General features: G+C 42.1%; 1 protein-coding gene across 6 annotated transcripts in view; it reads right to left on the reverse strand.

Annotated features, from left to right (window-relative positions):
- The window catches only part of LOC128449822 (R3H domain-containing protein 2), a 50,616-nt gene extending 44,616 nt beyond the window's left edge, over nt 1–6,000 (reverse strand). For 5 of the 6 annotated variants that reach the window (XM_053433158.1, XM_053433144.1, XM_053433166.1 and 2 more), the window contains exons 1-2: nt 5,582–5,853; nt 5,156–5,211 (exon numbers count right to left, since the gene is read on the reverse strand). The gene's annotated coding sequence lies outside the window, so the exon portion shown is untranslated. Of the gene's footprint in view, nt 1–5,155; nt 5,212–5,581; nt 5,854–5,916 lie in introns of those variants that run through there. The other variant, XM_053433151.1, reaches the window with a different exon arrangement.

Raw genomic sequence — 6,000 nt, forward strand, 5'->3', positions numbered from 1 at the left:
GACCAGAAGCAAGTCTGGACCAAGACAACACTGACATTAGTTTTATCTTGCTAGGTAGTACAAATGAATAAATTCCATTTCCTCCACCATGTAAACAGCTGAGATTCAGGAGTGTTTCACTCTATCACTTTCTTCAGCTCATTCTACTCTCTCCATCGTCACGCTCCGTTTCCTTCCTGCCTGTCGTAATCAAAGGCTCTGTCTGTGTTGATGGGTTTCATGTAGAAATGGTGAGGAACACTATTTTGACTGCCCCCTTTCTTTTTCTGAATGAAGCACAAGCGGTAAAGGGAAAGAGTAAGCCTCGCTTGCTGGCTGGCTCCCTCTCTCTCCTGCTCTCATGCTATCATGCGCACAGTTCGCACCGCTCCCTTCTCCTCCAACCCTCCCTTCTGTGTGGATTCTCTCCCTCTCTCTTCCTCTCTTACATATCTTGTTTGCTCTCTGCTTCTGTGTAACAATATAATTGCAATGACAGCCAACCCAGGGCTCGCAAGAACCCCAGCTGTTTAAAGGGCTGCTTGGATCAGCCAGTATGTCACTTGACACAACAGCAGGATACTTTTAAGAGAGACTACCGTTAATAGATCTATTCTTCCACGAGCATAATTTCAAATTTGGTATCCTTAAAAAAAGAAAGAAAGATACAAGGCTCCATCTGCAGACGGACAGAATAGTCCAGGTCACCATTCATCTGTTTATTTCATGGGAAGGTATGAGGACATTATCTATAGACAGTGTCAGGACAAACTGAGCTTAAAGTAGTGACAGCTATTGGAGAAACAGAGCACTGCTACAATGGTGAAAGTGTAAAAAAATCGAAACATCAGGGTTTTGAAGGGAAGCTGGAGGGGGAATATAATAAAACCACCTCATTAGCTAGGAAAAACCTTTATCCCACAAGATGATGTATTTGCATCTGCTGCCTGTAGCCCCCTCACTGCAAACGTCAGCTGAAAGATGCAGTGGAGGCAGTCAAAAGTTCAGAATCAAAGGAAATGTCAGTAGGGAACTCTACATGAGGTGGCTGAAGTCCAGGGATGTCTGCCTCACACATCGCTGACTTTTTGAGATTTAAACGTGTGACCAGGCTTTATTAGGCACTTAGCAAAATATGTTGCCGTTACACAGCTTTCCAGCTTCGACTTATTTACGTAAGCATATCCAGAGTAGCCTTCATTAGTTCAATCAGTCTATGCATAAATTAATTACATCAGAACATATTTTCATCATTAACCATTGCATTGAATTTCCATTAAAATATATGATAAATAAGATGATGGGATCTAATAGGATAAGCATGACAATCTTTAAATACTTATTTACAAGGACATTAAAATGCCATAGTCAGTCTGCCAATTATGTTAAATGGAGCAAATCTTACATTTGGCTCTTTACAATAAATGAGACAATGTTCACGAAACAGCCGTTTTAAAAGGTGCAACGTAAATAAAGATATTATGTTGTTAGCATTGTCACCTCACAGCAAGATTGTGATTTGTGAAACCTCCACAGAATGTAGCAGGTACAGAATATGGATCGATTGACAGATGGACGGAAACTTTAGCAGAAGAATATTTTCTGTGGTCGTTCCATTCTATTAAGGCTAATTTATGCCTCGCTTAACAGGAACGGACTGGCCATATTTGTGCACAACTTCTGAAAGCACATGGACGCAGATGAAAGACAACACAGAGCAGTACCTCCAGAAATCGTTTGGGCACTGGAGCCAATAGTTCAAGCGAGGCGACAATAGAACACAAGGAAATCATTTTAACAATGGCACTTGAACTTTTTAGGAAGAGACTTTGTGAGTTGGTAAAAAAACTGCAGGCATTACTTTGCCTTGGCAAATGGACAAACTAGCCGCCTTTGCCCTTTTCTTGAGTGGTACATAATCAAAACTTCCTGCACTTTCGCCACGTTTGTCGTTGTCAGAAATTCTCAACACTGCTCTGCCCTCTACTTTTGACATTACTTAACCACCATGACAACGCATGACGCATGGAAGTCTGTGGGTAGTTATGGTAACATCATTTGAAATGGACAAATCTTTTTTTCGTATGAAAATACCTAGCCATGTTTAAATGAAAAAAGAAAAACAATGTCTGCAATTGTAGCATGGCCTTTTAGTCTCACACTGACCACATGATTGGAATAAATGCCAAAGCAAACACTAATGGCACATAATGCCTCAATCCAAGTCCAACAGCTTCTGCATCTGGGCAGCCATGTAGTCTCTTACATGACAGCAAGAGAAGACATTATAGGGCTTAGTAGAAAGGCAGAGAACAGGGATGAGCTGAGCAAGGATCAGTGGCCAGAGATATCACAGATAAACCGTTCCTGAGCAGTTACCTGACAAGGTGCTTTAGTCACTACACGCATCATATAACTGAGTTAAAGCTATTAGGAAACACTGGGAAATAGTTCTTACCTCCACCAAGGAGGTAATGTTCCCCCCCCCTGTCCATTTGTTCCTTGGTTTGTTTGTAAAGCATGGTTTTCCCCAAAACTTGGTGGAAGCATGGGGTTTGGATCAGGAAACAACCCTTTTAATTTTGGTGCAGATCCCAATCATGGGGGGGATGAATTTTTTTCAGTTTCTTTAACATCTGGGGCCTTTCTTTAACATATTCACAATTTTCCCAGGGAATAATTCATGGATCTTGTGTTTAAAAATCTGCACATTTAGTGAACTGATATCTATGCATTTGTGAAATGTTCAGGTGGTTTAAATTTAAGGGGACTGTTGGGCCTCGGCAGAGGTATGTGCTCTACTGAGTGCCATTCTAGTTTACATGGAATATGTTCAAACAGGCCCAAAAAAGTCATTACTAAATAAGATTGTTTGGAAATAACTAGTTTCTTAATGGACTTTGGATCAGGCGTAAGTTAAATGAAGCCTGTTTTGGCCCAAACGTTTCAATAAAATAGGCTTCTTGTAATACAAGTAATAAATCTATACCTGAAAACAAAACAAAACAGATGCTTTGTAGACCCCTGCTGGAACCCTGAGATCCAATGGTGAATTTCAACATGTAAAATTTTTTTTCTGTTTTCTCTTCCTTTGAACCGCCATGCGAAAACCCTCCAGGTTTGCAGCAATGAGTCCGAAGTCACTCACGTACCTATGTCCAATCTGAGGCCAGACTTACTGCCAAGCAACCAGTCCCCTCCCTCCTGCTTTGATCAATAATTTACATCAAAAGCTAGCAATGAACGATAGATATGGAAGCAGAAGATTGAAAAGCGGGGAAAACATTAAGAGAATAAAAGCTCTGAAAACAAAGAGAACATGGAAAGGAGAGGGACAAATGAAGATAGAGACACGGAGATACAGGAGTGGTTAAGAGAAGAGAGATATAGGAGCAGCAGCAACAGCACAGTGCTTGGTGCGCCGGCAGAGATCTATAAATAGCTCTTCAAATCTCTAGAAAAAGCCACTCTTCTGCTTCTGCAGCTGCAAACAGAGATTCAGAGACAGAGGCAGATATGGATACCTGGCTAACAAATAAACGCACTGATCATGTCTTTCTGGATAATCGCTGACTATTTCAATTCTATCTGCCTGTAAAATATAGTAATAAAACCACTGTCACCATTTTGGCTTGTATAAATACTTAATCATATGATATAGAGTAAACGCAAGTAGATTAACTCCAACATATAAAATCCCGCGTTCTACAGGTGTATGGAGAATGAAGAAAGTTCATGCATCCTGCAACAAAAAAAACGAATTCCTGATAACTATTAAATATCAAACGTTATACTTCTTCAACTATTTGAGTTAAATAAACAACTAAAAATGACATTTGACAATTTGATATGTTCTATAATGTCAAGATTGAAAGATACAGGAAATGAAGGAGAAACAGCTCTGATACTACATCTTTCTCATTGCTGCCCTTAGCAACAGCAGACTGTTGATTCAATGACTCACCTCCATGAGATCGTACTGTAGATAAGCCTTTTCTCAATGATAATTCCTTACACCACTAACTGGACTTAGTACACATTTTATATAAAGATGGAGTATACCATTTTTTTCAATCTGAAAATGTTCAGAAGGGGTAGCCCCTTAACCTATCCTTGGTCTCACTGAGAACAGTCAAATATATTATGATAGTTTCAAGACCACCTCATCATCAAACGTGACTATGTTGACAGTCCATGCCCTCCCATTTGCCAACTTGTTTGACATCTCATGCATGTGAATATTTAAGTTTTCAGACACACATGCAGTTTTCCCAGAGCAGATGTTTGAATCGCGGCCCTGACAGTCTTCGCTGTGATCCCACCTTGTTTGACTCAACAGTCTGTCTTACTGTCTATTTTCGGCCCAAGTGTGAAAAAGAAGCGCTAAAGCCAAGAAGGAGCGGTGACCATCCATTCCATATTGTTAGACAAATCTTATTTCGAATGAGAGTCCTCTTCAGCTGAGCTTTCAGAAACTATGGATTAGAATACAGAACGAGTAAGAGGCGTGTTTCTCCTTCATGTTGATAGATTATGGAATAATTTAGCCTCACAGAGGGAACAAGATAGATATTACCTCAGTTTGGAGGGGGGCAAAGGAAGATGTATAATGTATTAGAACACAATGCGGCCTAAACTTTAATTGAACAGTGCAATAAACGAGGCCTAGGAGTGTAATGTAATTATTTTTTGACTAATTTTACAAATCAGCTTACTTAGATTCAACCTCAAAACCCAGACCATTCAATCAACATTACAAAATACAGACCCTTGGGATCGATAAGGTCCAGTTATTGGTTATTACATCTGCACTTTGCTGTACAAACAAGTACGTCTTCTAACACCTTGTTGTCACCAGCTGAATGAAGAGGGGGGTTGCTGTAAGAACGATTGCAATGGCCAGCTACAGACAATTTCCAATCACTCCATTCAGATTCGACCCATATAATCAATTAATCCCCGATCACCAGAGGCAGGCATTCCTTCCCCGAGTTACCTTCGTACCGTCTCGGTTCAGATTAGAAGGATAAACATGTTACCGTGGCCATTCTCGAGTCAGGCATGGAGATCGCGGACTTTAAAGATGGTGCTTAACGTTACGTTACATTCCAACTAAAAAGATCACGGTATCATGGATTTCACATCGTCTCCAAGTCACCGCGGAGGTTCAGCTCACCGTGTCGCTGGCCGTGGGTCTCGGTGTCCGGGTGGAAAAATCCCGTCAAGGTCTATCTGTAGGGGAACATATGGAAGTGTGGTCAGAGCCGTGGCTGAGCAGTTGACTGAAAATATTAGCCTTGCCTACGCGCTAACAATAGCTAGCTCAAGGCTTTAGCTCGCTTCCCCCGGCGAGTATAATTAGCCACCTACAGCACCTAGCCTGGCTAATGTTAACCAGCTAGCTAGCGCTTTCCTTCCAGTGTGTGCTAGCTAACTAGCGCCAACACAAAACCCGGAATTCGCCACACAACTAGCGAGTCAACAAAGCGGCGTATGTTCACAGTGAAGCGAACCCTGCTGTAAATCCCCCCCGACGCTGTCAGGTCTCGAAATGTAGCAGGTGCTAGCTAGTGGGAGTTAGCTAGCTCTGCGAATGACTTACCGATGCTAATGTAAATGGTGCTGCTAGCTTGACTCGGTTCACTGCGACCCCGACTGTCAAAATAGCGCCGCGTGAGGGGAGAGCGCTGAAGAGCCGTGCAGCGACTCTGTCAGAGAGAGTGTGTGTCTGTGTCTGTGTGTGTGAGACGGTAACACATCTGAGGGACAACAACCGAGCGGACAAACAATAAGCGCACACAACTGAAAGGGAGAAAAAAAAGAAACAAAACGCTTCTCGCCTCCGACTTGTGTGAGTGAGTATCGCGGCGTCACTTTTTTTTTTTCTTTACACCCCCCACCCCCCTCCTTTACCAACACTTTACGTCAGCGACGCACTTCTCAGGCGCAAGGAGACGTCCAGGATTCCTGTTTACACACCGTCAAACTATCACTGACAAGACGAAGGTGTGTCACCGAGAT

This window comes from Pleuronectes platessa, chromosome 2 (genome assembly GCF_947347685.1).
Source record: "Pleuronectes platessa chromosome 2, fPlePla1.1, whole genome shotgun sequence".
Lineage (NCBI taxonomy): Eukaryota > Metazoa > Chordata > Actinopteri > Pleuronectiformes > Pleuronectidae > Pleuronectes > Pleuronectes platessa.